At 38.7% G+C, this 16,076-nt stretch overlaps 1 protein-coding gene across 1 annotated transcript in view; it reads left to right on the top strand.

Annotated features, from left to right (window-relative positions):
- Nucleotides 1–508: 508 nt before the first annotated feature.
- CDH12 (cadherin 12) overlaps nt 509–16,076 on the top strand; it is a 235,344-nt gene continuing 219,776 nt past the window's right edge. Inside the window, exon 1 of the mRNA XM_067290983.1 lies at nt 509–527. The gene's annotated coding sequence lies outside the window, so the exon portion shown is untranslated. The remainder of the gene's footprint in view (nt 528–16,076) is intronic.

A 16,076-nucleotide genomic window follows, 5' to 3' on the forward strand; every position in this document is an offset into this window, starting at 1 on the left:
TTAAGTCCTCAGATGGTTAACGTCGTGCCTAACCTCCTCCCAAATTACAGCCTCAGCTGCAGCACATCCATTAGTGTGGAAGAATGAAGATTCCCAAGCGGCCCTGGTGCCTTTCCCAATCCCCCCGCGCCCCGCCAATCCTCTCCGTGTTCTCGCTGCCGCTGCGTGTAGGGAGTGCTCAGAGCTAATCAGGTCAATGATCATCTCACGGCTCAGGGGACATGACAGCAGCCTATCACAGCGGTTACACGATCTTCCAGACCTGAGCACGTTTGCTGAGGATCTCATGCTCAGAAGCATTGCTTGGGTGCTCCTTCTCTCCCTCCCCAGGAACCTCGGAGGATTTCGGCTTATCTTTCTCTCTCTCTCTCCTTTAGACAGTGAAGAGTTCAACATAAACAACAACAACAAAAGGGCAGCACAGCATGCAGCTACCCGGAGGGCGCTGATTGAAACTTAGATTGCCCCCAAATCACTGTTGATTTGACTGATGTTCCAGCTGTGCCAGCGAAAAGATTTCAATTAAGGTAAGTGCCGCTTTCGCTGGCGGGCTGCGTCATGCTGCATTTCTGCACTGAAAGTTCTGAGCGAGTAAACTGGCAGCCTGCACTGCAGCAAGGGAGCCGCGCCGCGTGGCGGGAGAGGGCTCGGCGGCAGGCGAGTGTCCCGGCGTGCAACTCCTGTCTGCAGCGACTGAGATTGTAAAGAGGTCCTGTGAAGGGCTGCAGCTATTTCTGATACCGTGGCCCCCCGAATCGTGGGGGGGGGGGGGACATTAGAAATGTGCAGGAGCGCGTGAGGGGAGGAGGCAAGGCAAGCATGTTTTCCCCTTCTGTGTTTGCTGTATTCATTTGAGGAAGCACAGTAACTGGAAAGCGAAAGCACGTGATGGTGAAACTTAATTCTGAGTAAGGAGCTTTGTTCATTTGCAAGTAGAAACTCGGAGACAAAAGGCTTCGAAGTTCCATGACATGTAACTGCTGCGGAAAGGGACTTTGAAAGGCGACTTGAGAAAATGCATTCAGCTTTCCAGGTTACCGTCAGACTGAGGGCTGTGACTCCTGTGTGCAATTTTATACTGAGCAGCTGATATGGTTTTGAATAGTTCCTTTTGCAGGATTAGCAGTTCTGTCAGGGGATGAGCGTGAGTCGGGCTGCTGCTTCGATATGAGTGGTCAGAAAATTACATTGGTAGTTGCTGGGGGTGGGGGAGGAGTAGTGTTTGGTTAAAAAGGAGGAGGATGCATTTTTCATGGGGTGGTATGGCATATGGAAAGAAAGGGGCTGATGACTGAAGGTGCTTATTCAAAAAGAGTAGATGAGAGAGGCTGTCTTGAAAGATTAAATGATGAATAAGAAAAAGTCTGGGATACTTAGGCTGCCTCACGTTAGTTAGACAACCCACAGTATCTATGGCAAATCCACCCTAAAATGCCTAAAGTGAACTGAATTTGATAGTCTCAGTCAAGTCAACGCTTAATATTCATGCTGTCAGGGGACATAATTAATGAGCTAATAAACTGCCGAAACTTTTTAATACTGTGAGGGACCAAATTAAGATCTGTTGCATGAAATATGTCAGTGCTTTTTCCTGCTGCTCACAAAATCTACAGGTTGTGTTTAAAAATCTGTCATAATAGAAAGAAAATCCTGTGAGATCAATGGAGAGTTAATTGATTTCAAATCTTGCTCTCTTAAACAGATATATAACTCCTAGGCAATTTATAAAAGTGTGAATTAATTACGCTGGGTTTTTTTTCAGTCAATACTGTTAACTGATACCAACTTCAGTTAATCTGGCATTAAATATCTGTATCCTTTGTTATCATCCTATGTTGTTAATATAATCATAACACTGAATCTTACATTAAAAGCTCAGTTACTCAATGTGGACTTTTTATCTAGTGTCGTGTCCCCCCTCCCCCCCCCCCGCCCAAAAAAAGAAGAAGGAAAAAAAAAAAACAGCTCGGAGAAATGTTGGTTGCCTGCAGGTTTGTTATTTATTTGGTTAGCTTTTCCAGTGAGAAATGCCAAGTTCTCTTTCTCACAAAAGCATAAACAGAACTGACCTGAGGTTTGGGGAAAGTACGAAGAATATTGGCAATTTTAACTGCCTATTAATATATTCTTTTTCTTGAAAAGGATGATTTAAGTAGTTTTTTATAGTGGTTGCTCAGTATGTCACCATTCTTGGAAAGGAAGTTGCTTTTGGAAGTAGTCACAGGCACCAGGATTCTCATCTTGGTGTAATGTGTTGACTCACTTTTTTCCTGTTACACTGATAGGACGTTTGCTAAGTTTTGTGCTGTTTCTACCCAGAGATGCAAGTCTTGACTGGGGTAGAAATATTTGAATGCGCAAATCAGTTGCTGTTATACCTGTCTTCACTGATTCTCCTTTCAAGAATAATCGGTGGTTTCTTAGCATAATTAGTATTCATTAATATACTTCAGAATATTCATTAAAAAAAAATCAAGACAATAGCCTAACCCTCTGCATGGAAGGATTTCTAGTGTAAACAATTCCTGTGCACTTGCAGACTTGCAGGTTACATACAAATAGCAACAACTTCCCTCTTGTCTTTCACAAGGACTGGCTATAAACACTGGCATGATGGCTCTGTTCCCCTTTTGTCTCACAAAGCTGTTGCTGTAAGTAAAAAACAAACAAATCAGCTTTCATGGCATTGTGGCTGTGGGTTTCTAAACAAGTCTGACAAATGCACTTACATCTCTATTATTGTTTTAAAAGATCAGATGTTCTGCCTGCTCTGAAGAGCACTTAGGTTCTAATAGGCTAGCTTCAGAGACTGCAGGAGATGACAGCTCACCAGACATTGAGAAATGCTGGTTTTCCTCATGTCTTGACAAAATGCACAATATTTTTTTCTGATCTCTTCCACTGGAGGATTGTGGACTTCTTCATATGTAGTGATCATCCAAAAGTGTTCTCTGCAATATGAGGAATATCATTCCTCATTAAACATATAATTTGGGGCATCTGACTCACTGAATCTTTTCAGACTTGGCAAACATCACACGGGAGAGCAGTGGCAGAGATGTCAATATAGCCTAGTTCCCCTCTCCCTTGTACCTTTGTTTTGACTCTAAGGCCATATCCAATAGCATTAAATATAAATCTGTACGCAGAGTTCAGCTTTATTTCAGATATTTCTGGTTCTTTGAATAAGGCCAGTGTTAAATTTTTTGCCTCAAGCTGAGACTCCTTATTACTGACAGAAAGATAGGATTGCTGTCTGGCCCAACTCCATTGAAAATTAGTGTTTGATACTGATGCTTTAATATTTTGGAAGTTTTTTAAGGGAGTTTAATAAATTGAGGTTTGGAAGGGAGTAAAGCAAAGGGAGCTCTCTTCAAGCTGACATAATAAAACCAACCACAGAGTAAGAAGGAATAGTCCTGCTAAAACTGTGATGATGATCTATGAAAAAGAAAGCAACTGTTAACAAATGCAATTAATAATCCAGATAGCAGAAGGTAAAGGGATATATTATGTCATTTCAGAATGATAAGGAAAAGAGAAAGAGAATAAGCTTCAGGGGTTACAGAGTTCCCTCGATTGCCTTTCTCACAGCTCTTTGGAAATTTGCTTCACAGGAAGGGAAGCTTTTCAAGCAGTGTTTTAGTAACATGCCTTGGAGAACTAGCGTCACCTTTCCTAGCAAGACCATTGAGTCCCACCAGACTCTTGCTCTCTCTGTGACTGCTGTTATTTTCATGGTCTGTTTCCTGGGTATTTATTCTTGTACCTCTGAGCAGCAGTTTCCTTTTAGTAAAATTTCTTTCTCTTCCTAATGATTTGTGTTTCTTCCATTCTGTTCTTCATAGCATGCTCCCTCTTTCTTTCTTTTCCTTTTCTGCATGTACCATGAGTAGGCAATCATCTCGCAGCTCAGGGGACATGACAAGAGCGTTCTTTAATATGGTTAAATGAGTAACTTCAAATCTGCATCTTGTTTTGTTTTAATAAAAACTTTCCCTACACTCCACCTGTTTTGCAGGTGGCATTGGGTTTGGCATGTATCACTGAAAGAATAATTTTTGAGGCAATAATTTTATACTGAAATAGCAAAGGTTTGAAGTTTCAGTGGAGTTTTGAGAGGGAGAAGACTTTGGTCAGCTTTCCATTTGAACCTTCAAGCCTGGTAGTTTGGGAAGAAAAATGTTTTCATGTAGATAACTTTTGTATCACAGTAAAACACAAACTTGCTTGGCCATATTTATTACCAGACTTGGTATTTAGCATAAATCAAGGGCATATTTTTTACAATGCTAATATTGAAGTAGATTGTTTAACGAAGCAGCTTTTTCACCCAACCAGCTGGAAGCTAAAATATTGCATCATCATACCTGGTCAGATTACTCTAGGAGCAGCTGTGGTCCAATTTTTGTCAAATGCAGCACTTACTTTTTTTTGGAGGGTGAAGAGGGTCTTCCAACTTTAAGGTCAGACTCACTGAAGTACAACAGATAGTTCTGGTGCTGGAACGTCATCACTCTTCCACAGTTGTCTCAGCTGTCAATATTTTTAAAGGCTCTGAATGCACTGGTTGATGTATGTATAATTTTAGCCGTATTTACTGTCTGGTGTCCCTGGAGGGCATGATTTTGGACATGTGGATTCTGGGATTCCTCTCTGTACATGGGACCCAAGCTCCGACTGGAAAACTTTTTGGGAACATCCATAGCAAACTCACAGATCTGAGACTCAAAATAGCAAAGTATCTAAGCACCAAACTCACAATAATGTGCTTGTCTCCGACTTAAACTTTAAAAGTTATATACTTAGGCACTTGAATTATGCTGTACTTCAACTTTTAGAGAACAGTATACTCAGAAGAGTCTCCAAAGCAGATGATGAGAAGTAGTCAGTTAAATGGCTTTGGTGTGTGGTTTTTCTTTCCAAATTTAGATCAGATTTATTACTCTCTTCATGCACATATCTACTTACTGAGTGCATTAATACTATGTCCAGCACACCAAACATACAGCTGTGGCTGACTTGGATAAAAAAATGTTTTAAATGCCTTTTTTTTTTTTTTTTCCCCTACAGTGAAAGTAAATAGGGATGCAAATCTACTCTCTTTCCAGAAAAAAAGACATAGAGACACAAGTCAAGCCTTCTGACCTTTCTTGACCAACAGTCTGCTTCAGCACTCTCAAAACTCAGCTTTTTGACCTAGGTCATTCAGAGTCTATAAACATTAGTTTCTTGGACTTTGTTCTCTTAAGGCTCCCAGCAAGTGCTAAACGTAATTGTAATTGCGGACATGCATTTGCCAAACACTTGTCTGTGACCATCTAGTCATTTCATAAAGATTTTGGTTTGTGTATATGCTTTAACCACTACTCACAGGGCTTGGTTTGAACTGGTGACGTAGGTTCTGGTTATCCTTATTTCCCTAACCTTTAGGTTCTTCAATCCCCTTTGACCCTTACCCTCAGACTACATTTACTAAGAAGAATCTCTTGGCATTTCTGTCTTCAGACATACTGGTTCTATGTGTACATGTTACTCACTTTTATATATCTGTTTTATATTTAGTTCAATATCTATAATATAGTATGTAATCTAAAAAATGGTTCCATTCCACAGTTCTCTTTTCTCATTTAAGAAAACAAAAGAAACAAAAAGAATATTGGTAAATGGAACAGATGTAACTGATAGTGCAATTTAATGACAGTTTTCTAAGAATACTTGTAGCATGAAGACAAGCTAAGAACCAGTATTTCTTGACTAGGTTTCTATTGTCTTGAACAGCCTGATCAGCCTTTTATTCAATACTTTTGTCACAGGTTTTATGATGAAGCCATTTTGCAGAATCTGATCTCACTCAAATTTAGTTCCAGTAGCCTTACTGTAAAAACTCTGTGAGTTCAAGTAATATTTCAGTCATTAAACTGGGGAGTATTAATTATACAACAAAATAAAAAGCTATTTCATTTCCATTTAGGAAACCTGCATCTTTGCTTGTTAACAGGCTTTTCATTTATCCCTGAAATATTAATAATAATCTTGGTACTTGTTACCATAATTTTAAATATTTAACTATATCTCTTTACCTTGGCAAATGAGATATGAATTCATTGCATTCACTGTAGCACGTAACACTGCTTATTCCTTTCCTGGGTAAAATCGGGATAATTTAGGACAGGGAGTGATCTAGTGTAGATCTGCATCATTGTAACTCTAAGATGATGTTATGGAACTCCTGATTTACATTGATACGTAGAAGAAAAATGGCTTGTGCACTTTAATTAAGATTCCTCTTTCTTTATCATTATGTGATGAGCAATCCTCTGAAGATTCAGCTGTTTCATATTCTCATCTTTAAACAGTTTAAGTAGTTTTAAAACTTAAATAGTTTTTTCTTTTCTTTTTTTCCCTCTGATCTCCTAGCCAATAGGACTTGGACAGTTTTTTTATAAAATAGATCTTATTTTGGTAATTTGGCCCTTCCACTTCTGAACTAGCTACTTAAAGAAACACATACATCAAAATAAAAAGAGAGAGAAAATCTGATAGGCCTGGCTTCTATGTGAAAGAGTACATATGTCATAATAAATACAGAGATAAGAGCTGATGCTGAGAAGGTAAGAGCTGATAAGGAAAACACTCAACTAAGCTTGCTAATTAAAATATAATATGAAAAGTATTACTTATCTTTGGTTTTCTGTTTGTTCCCACATGTCTGCCAGGCTTTCTGAGAATAGTATATTACAAATCTTAGGAGGTTTTTTTGTTTGTTTGTTTGTTTTTTTAGCTTTCAAACCTTCCTACACATTCAGGGTGAACACTTCCATCTCATTTTTCAGTGCTCACTGCATAAAATCTAGGTTTAAATTTTCAGGCACCATCACTTTCTCCTGCATTTTCCCTGCTTCCTCACCCCCCAACCACCCAAACTTTTTTATTGTAATATGAAATTGTATTCTCCTTTGCTCAGCATACAGAATATGTAAGCAACCAAATTGAAGTCCATCAATGGACTTGAATGCCACTCTGAATTAACCATCAAACGTAGCATACAGCAATTACTTGTCACTCTCTCTAACCCTGACAGCCAAAATGTATTGGTCAAGGACGCATTTGAGTTCCACCAGCACACGACATGAGTAATCGTAGGTTGGGTGTGAATGAGGTATTATGTATGGGAGACTAGAGCATAGTCATCAGGACAAGCATCTGAACTTTTTTAATAGGTAAAGTTAAAAAAAAGTGCAGAAATATTTTCTAAGCTTATTATTTAAACTTTTTGGAGACTTTTTTAATCCATCTGGAACTCCCTTGGGCATTAGCATCTAACAAACAATGGACATTTTCTGCAAATGCTTTCTAAAGGTCACCTTTTTTAATCAACTCACTTTTTCTGTAGTAACTGTATGACTTTTTTTGCTTTATTTGTGATCAGTGAGCATGAATATTTTAAATAGTAAACTCATGCACTTAACTATCCTTCTAAATTTTGCTGTTACAGTTCTGTGGGGAGAGCGGGAGGGGGATGCTGAACATCCAGAATTACCATTCATTTCTCGTGGCCTAGCAGCTGTACGGCCCTTTCTGTAATCACATGCCCAGGGGTACCAGCTCAGGTAAAAGTGGCAGGGTGCTATGCTTAATTTTTCCTCGAATATACATTCAATATAAAACTACTTTTATGTTTGTGTGTGTGTGTGTATCTATATATTTGTGTGTGTGTGTTCTGCCTGCTCTAGGTCACAACTGTGTTCATGTTGTCTGGGAAGCTGGTGATAGATGATAATTTTAATCAAGAGTTGACATTTAGTAAGTCCAACTTAATGTAAGTCTTCCTCGTTGACAAATAACAGGCGGAGCTGGTTACTATGTGGCTTACTTCAATTATTTCTATCAGTGCAGGTTGTATGAAGCAAAACACTTACATATCTAAAAATTTTTGAACACAGTATTCAGATACATAAGACATTCCTCTTTCTACCAAGTGTTTTTCAGGTTTTCTTTGGACAGATAGCATGGTAGAGAAATAGTTTATTACAACTTCAAAGCATTCTTTAGCATGTATCATTCTTTGACTCTCTTCTTCTGACTCGTATGTGTGTGTACTTGTGCAGCAAGTGTGTAAAATGATTAATAAAATAGAGCTAGAGGTTTGTTTTATACTATCTAAAACTATAAAGTATATAACTAATGCAGGTTATAGCTATTGGTGTTATATGGCTTTCCTGCCCCTTCATTTTCCTATTACACGTTCAAAGAATAATGATCTAATATCACTGATGTCTGTAGCTAAGTGGTCCATTTTAGGAGTCATTCTTCTAAATTTTCTGATAGGGTGAACAATAGTTTTTGTATTGGAAAATATCTTCTTCGGAGCTCCTTAGCAATAATGTCCCCAACTCGAAATTGCACTTCTTGCAAAGAAACAAACTTGGGTCAGATGGGTCTAGGTTTCATGAGATATATAGATATATTTTTTAAAGTGCAATTCATAAGGCCTAAATGTGATGTTCTAAATAGCTTGTCAGGAAAAAGAAGTGATTTTTAATGCAGATTTACGAAATATAATGTCTTTTAGTAGCATCAGTACCCCTGAAGGCAAACATTTGAAAAGGCAGAGAGAGCCATAACACCAAGATGAATGTTGTGACTGGGATATAAGGAAAAACAAGGAAATAGAGAAATATCTCCTGTCAAAAAGGAAAAAGTAATAATCAGAATTATTGTTCTAGTTTCCAGTTTTCTTTCCAAATGTCTAATGAAGCATTGGACTTTTCCATTATTACTTTTTTTTCTGTAATTACTTTCAAAACATTGTTAAACATTTATTTTTGTTTTGACAATAATTAGGAATACAGATGAAAATATTAATATTTTTTTCTTTATTATGCAGAAATGTATAGCTCAGCAAACTAAAATATAGACACAGGAACGGAAACTAATTCCAAATAATCATTTGATGCATGACTTTATCGTTCTCTATGACAATATAATCATATGTGCGTTGGAGTTTGATATTCTAAAATTGTAAACATTCTCAAGCTCTCCATGAAACAGAATGTTATTTGATAACCACTGGCAAGAGATTTATAATCAAATAATCTCATTCATCCCTCTTTGAGACCATGCCCTATGTTTTTTGGAAGATATCCTTAAGGCAGCCCTGTTGCAGTAAGGCTGGTGTCCAAAGCTGTAATCCAGTTTTCATTTTATTCCAGTGGATTTCGTGTTCACCAACATGGAAAGAAGTTATTGAGCTTGTTTAGTGTGTGGCCTCATGGTCAGACAACACTACAGCAACAGAAGTAAAAGGCAAAAAGTAATTGAAATCAGTCAAATTGGGTGAAGAATCGATTCAACCTTCTCTGACTTTAACAGGAGCTGGGTCAGGGTACAGCTGTGAGATACAGTGAATAACATAATGATTAATAGAATAAGAAAATCTAGCTAAGAAAATCTTGCTAAGCAGGCAGATTTGATAAGTACTCCTAAGACCTTTGAATTTTCACAGACTTTATCTAAACAAAGCAAAAGTCTCACAACTGTTGTCTTCCTGATTTCTACTGTGCTGCTGTGTCCAGGGATGAGGTGCTGTTCACAGGCCAGGATATGGATAATGAAAAAGTTCCTCCTTTGAGTAGTCATTAAGCCCCAGGAAGCGCAATGTGGTGGCTAGTAAAAGGACTGTGACTGCTTGAGCGCAGGGGAGGTTCCTCTGCTGTAGCGATGCCCGTCAGCGCTTGCTTGAGCTTTTTGCCCTCTGATCAGAGGGAAGTTTGTCAGTACGGACATGATTTCTCTTCTCTGCTGATATGCCTTTGCCGTTTGATATCTGCCTTGGCTTGCCTCCTTCCTGTCCACAGTGCCCGTGGACAGACTCCTCTCCCCAGCGCTTGGCAAGTGCTACGCCAGCCCAACGTCAAACTTGTTCTCCTCTAACTTTCCTGCTCCTCTTGCTGGCTGGTATATATAACTGCTTCCTGGGAGTTGTGTTGCCTTCCACGCTGCTGCGGTATCAGCCTGCTCCCTTTCCGGTGTCTAAGGAAATTGTGAGTCACCCTCTTGCCAACACTTAACTCAGACTTTTACACGAGATTGGCTGGTAGTCACAAATTGTCCCAGTGTCCTATAGTGAACTGGGGATTATCATAGCCAGAAGCAGAAGCCTCTGTAGTTTTGGATTAAGGAATTGGTGTTGGCAGGGGGAGCAGGGTGGAGGCTGTATTTCTTCTTGAGTATGGAAGCAGTATATTTATTTTCCCTAACAATGGCAGCCAGTAATTACAGGCTTCTCTCCTTCTCCTGCCTCCGGGGAATTGAACTGCTGCTGTCTCAGGGGAGGCTGCACTGCTACGGGCTGCTGCCATTTAACACTTCCTCTTCTCCTTTGGACTCATTTCTGTACCACTTCTCCTGCTCTGTTCCTGTTTATTCGCTTTCCCTGATTAAAATATTCCTGCAATACCCTTTAACACAAGTTAAGATATCGGTGCTGATAGTGTGTTTTAAACACCTGGAGTAGACTAGCAAACATAAATCTTTAGTTCAAGAGACTCTTTATCTGCAGCAGTTTCCTCCCCCTGCCCCCATCCCATAATTGGATATACTTTCTTACAGTTACAGGAAATATGTATTTAATTTTTGTTGCTTTTACTAACACACAGTTGAGAATATTGATTATATATTGATTATTTCTTAAACATACCATATGCAACAAGATTCATACCCTTAGAGGTGATCTCTGACTCTAAAATACCAGATTTCCTGCACTGTGCCAAAAGTTGGGTAGGTTATCTAGGCTGGCAAAGAAAACATGCAAAACCACGTAGTTCACCATGTGATTGTACTTCACCCTGTACTTTCTATAAACAGAATATAGATTTTCTAAATTATGCCTCTCATTAATATTCCTGTACGGCTATGATATTTCTTCTCTCGTTCTCTCTCTCTAATGCCAAAAAATGACAATATAACTAGTTGTGATTTTTTTAGTGGCAGATATGAGAGTTCATGCTCTGTGAATATATTAGTAAATGTATCTGAGACAAAAAAAGGCATTTCTGTGAGCAAACACATACATGAACATATTAATTTTACATATTACTAGCAGATAATTCTTGAGCATTTTTTTAAATTAGTTTTGTCACTCAAAGCCTTAAATGTGTATATATTCAGCCAGCCCTCACACGCTTTGAATGATGGACTGATGCACCCCTCATGCTTTGAATGGACATTTCCTAATCCCAATCAATTTTCTAAATGTTTATTTACTGTCATCTCAATGGTTTGCTTTCTAAAATGCTGTTCTTTGCAAGTCCTGCAGTTGCCATTTCATCAGGACAGACTCCCCTATTAAGAGAGACTCTCCCTCTCCACTCAACCGTATTTCTTTGCTAAACAGTTACTCCCCAGCATCCATCACTTTAAAACAGACACCAAGTCAAAAGATTAAAACAGGATTTGTCAGATCAACTCATATTAAGGAGCTTTCACAATACACTGGCTCCACATACATTCACACACTGTTTTTTAGAACCTTCTTTCATTCTTGTGTATGATTTTTCTTCCTGCATGATTGTTCTAAGAGAATTCATATAATGGGCAAATGGAATGCAAGAAAATGTCAGTCAAAAGCACACCTCGTAACTCTTTAAAATCAGAATCAACCAGGACCTTTAAAATATTATTATCTGCAAAATAATTTTACTGTTTAGAAGGCCGATGCATTTACAAGTCGCAAAGAAAGAAGAGATATACAGAATAGTCCAAAAGAGAGTGTAATGATACAATATAAGGATTAATTGTGAAAGTAATCATGTTAGTTTTCTAATTATTCAAATCTTAATTACAACTGTGTTGGCCCAATTAGTTCAGAACACAAGGCTAATGTTAGGGTTGGGTGGATACTCAGCATCTGTGCATAAGTAAGAGGCATCTGTTGCCAAGTGGTGGAGTGATAGAAAGTGTCGACTCACCAGCTGTGAAGTCAACAAAGCTCTTAAAAAGCAAATTTGAGCCAACACAATGATTTAGCACACTTGGGGGAATGTAAAGCTTATTGCACAGGTATACTTTAAATAGCAGTCATCACCTAGCGGGACTGAAAATATAGAGCAGCTCTGCATATTTAAGTTTTTGCCTGCTTTTAAAACAATGCCCTGCCTGACAAGGATCTGTGGTGACGGAGTCTGGCAGGGATGCTTCTGCCCAGCCATGCTTCAGAGGTTTGATTTTGTTTTTTGTTGAACAAACTAGAGAACAAAATATTACTAAGATCTTCAAAATATGCAGTGTCCTAAAGTGGATACAGCATTTTATAAGCATTACATACAAACAAAAGGTTAGATAATACTGAAATATTAATAGGAATATCTTATTTTAAAAAGTGTTTGCTTTTCTTTCCTAACACTGGTTTTACTGTTCTCTGCAGTTCTGCAACGAGAGAGATGGCTGTATTAAATATCAGTTGTACCTCATCCATTGTTTGTAGGTATCAAGTCCAGAAAGACAGGATTTTTATGATTCTGATTGATGCTGATCTTGGTAACGTCTAATATTGCTTACAGAGATTGAGGATATTAATAGTGTTGCTAACTTTACAATGGTGTGTTTAATATTTATGCATTATTAACATTTAATGGTAATGTGTAAACTTTACTGAAAGGTAATCAATTGGCAGCAAGAACAAAAGAAGGAGGTGAGCATTAAAACCAAAGATGGAATTATATTGAACACTAATGCATTCAGTTTTGACCTAGTTCTGAATTTTATGGATCTTTTGTCAGTGACTTCATTTGCATTACTTTCAAGTTTTTATTTATTCACATTTCAGAAAGTACAGATGGAGGAGTGTTTAAATTCATTGTAGTCTGATAATGTTGTTGCTAATTTACATGAAATGCATAGGCAGTTTGGTACTGTACTGCAGTGTAATGGAAAATGAGCTCAACTTTCAACATTGGCTTCAAAAGATTTTTCAATTACATTCAAATAAAATTAAACAGTTAGGGGACACTTCTAGTATCTGGATCTGGGTTTTCTGAATCTGGGTATTTGAGCAAATAGCCATTCTTAGATATGGTTTGCACTTTAATAGAGTTTTATGCTTTAAAAAAATAACGCTATGTCAGTATGACAATACTTGATCTGTCCTATTAAAACAGCACCCTGACCAGAGCAGAGAAGTTAAGCAACTCAGTCCACCTCTATAAAAATATATATAAATAAATGCAGGTACTTCTGAGCAGGTGTAATGAAGTGTAAACTTTAATGGTTGAAAACTGAGGATTTCGGTGACTTGGAAAGCACCTTTTTTACAGTAGCAATTTTTTTAGGTGTTCAGCAACTGCACATTTTACACTCATAAGGCAAATTCAGCATTTCTCCAAATTGTATTGCAGTGTATGTATAAATGTATATGCAGTGATATAAATATACAGACATTAGGTTTAGCTAAGATTACCTTGACCATTTTTACTTACGCTTGTGTAACAGACTTCAGCATAATCTCCTAAAAGTTCGAAAACTGGTACCTCCACCACCAAGTCACCAGTGCCGTGAGTCTGACTATACTACAGGCACCCCTTGGAGATATTGCGGGTTCGGTTCCAAACCACTGCAATAAAGTGAATATCGCAATAAAGCGAGTCACACATTTTTTGGTTTCCCAGTGAATATAAAAGTTATGTTTAACTGTTGCTAAAAAATGCTAACCATCATCTGAGCCTTCAGCGGGTTGTAACCTTTTTGCTGATGCAGGGTCTTGCCTCAGTGTTGATGGCTGCTGACTAATCAGGGTGGTGGTTGCTGAAGGATGGGATGGCTGTGGCAATTTCTTAAAATAAGACAGCAGTGAAGTTTGCCGCATCAATTGACTCTTCCTTTCACGAAGGATTTCTCTGTAGCATGTAATGCTGTTTGTTTGACAGCATTTTACCCACAATAGAACTTCTTTCAAAATTGGAGTCAATCCTCTCCAACCCTGCCGCTGCTTTATCAACTAAACTTGTGTAATACTCTGAATCCTTTGTTGTCATTTCAACAATGTTCGCAACATCTTCACCAGGAGTAGATTCCACCTCAAGAAACCACTTTCTTTGCTCATCCATAAAAAGCAACTCCTCTTCCATTAAAGTTTTATCATGAGATTGCAGCAATTCAGTCACATCTTCAGGCTCCACTTCTAATTCTAGTTCTCTTGCTATTTCCACCACATCTGCAGTTACTTCCTCCACTGAAGTCTTGAACCCCTCAAAGTCATCCATGAGGTTTGGAATCAACTTCTTCCAAACCCCTGTAAATGTTGATATTTTGACCTCCTCCCATGAATCATGAATGTTCTTAATGGCATCTAGAATGGCGAATCCTTTCCAGAAGGTTTTCAATTTACTTTGCCCAGATCCATCAGAGGAATCACTAACTATGGCAGCTATAGCCTTATGAAATGTATTTCTTAAATAATAAGACTTGAAAGTCAAAATTACTCCTTGATCCATTGGCTGCAGAATGGATGTTGTGTTAGCAGGCATGAAAACAACATGAATCTCGCTGTATGTCTCCATCAGAGTGCTTGGGTGACCAGATGCATTGTCAGTGAGCAGTAGTATTTTGAAAGGAATCTTTTTTTGAGCAGTAGGTCTCAACAGTGGGCTTAAAATAGTCAGTAAACCATGCTGTAAACAGATGTGCTGTCATCCAGGCTTTGTTGCTCTATTTATAGAGCACGGGCAGAGTAGATTGAGCATATTTCTTAAGGGCCCTAGGATTTTTGGAATGGTAAATGAGCACTGGCTTCAACTTAAAGTCACCAGCTGCACTAGCCCCTAACAAGAGAGTCAGCCTGTTCTTTGAAGCTTTGAAGCCAGGCATTGACTTCTCTCTAGCTATGGAAGTCCTAGATGGCGGCATCTTAAAATAGAAGGCTGTTTCGTCTACACTGAAAATCTGTTGTTTAGTGTAGCCACCCTCATCAATTCTCTTAGCTAGATCTTCTGGATAGCTTGCTGCAGCTTCTACATCAGCACTTGCTGCTTCACCTTGCACTATCATGTTACGGAGACAGCTTCTTTCCTTAAACCTCATGAACCAACCTCTGCTAGCTTCAACCTTTTCTTCTGCAGCTTCCTCCCCTCTCTCAGCCTTCATAGAGTTGAAGGGAATTAGGGCCTTGCTCTGGATAAGGCTTTGGCTTAAGGGAATGTTGTGGCAGGTTTGATCTTCTATCCAGACCACCAAAGTTTTCTTCATATCAGCAATAAGGCTGCCTAGCTTTCATATCCTTCATGTGTTCACTGGAGTAGCACTTTGAATTTCCTTCAAGGCCTTTTCCTTTGCATTCACAACTTGGCTGTTTGGCACAAGAGGCCTTGCTTTCAGCCTCTCTTGCCTTTCGACATGCCCTCCTCACTCAGCTTCATCATTTCTAGCTTTTGTTTTCAAGTGAGAGATGTGCAACTCTTCCTTTCACTTGAACACTTAGAGGCCATTGCAGGGTTATTAATCTCCCTCATTTCAATATTGTGTCTCAGGGAACAGGGAGGCCCAGGAGAGGGAGAGAGACGGGGGAATGGCCAGTTGGTGGAGCAGTCTGAACACACACAGCATTGATCGATTAAGTTCGCTGTCTTCTATAGGCATGGCTTGTGGCACCCAAAACAATTACTATAGTAACGTCAAAGATCACTGATCACAGGTCACAATCACAGGTCACCATCACAGATATAATAATAATGAAAAGGTTTGAAATATTGCGAGAATTACCAAAATGTGACGCAGAGACATGAAGTGAGCACATGCTGTTGGAAAAATGGCGCCAATAGACTTGCTCGATGCAGGGTGGCCACAAACCTTCAATTTGTAAAATACACAATATCTGCGAAGCTCAATTAAACGAGGTATGCCTGTATTTCTATAAATAGGGACTAGAAGGACCATAGTGAGAGACACAGCAATTAGTTCCATGTGCTTTAATGTTTTGTATTTCAGCTTCCTGTGGCAGATGCAGCTGTATTTCACCTGCAAAATGTTCTTTCCTTTTAAATCTTACTGACAATGTGAATAACACATGTATACTTTAAGTA

Source organism: Apteryx mantelli, chromosome 2 (genome assembly GCF_036417845.1).
Source record: "Apteryx mantelli isolate bAptMan1 chromosome 2, bAptMan1.hap1, whole genome shotgun sequence".
Taxonomy (NCBI): domain Eukaryota; kingdom Metazoa; phylum Chordata; class Aves; order Apterygiformes; family Apterygidae; genus Apteryx; species Apteryx mantelli.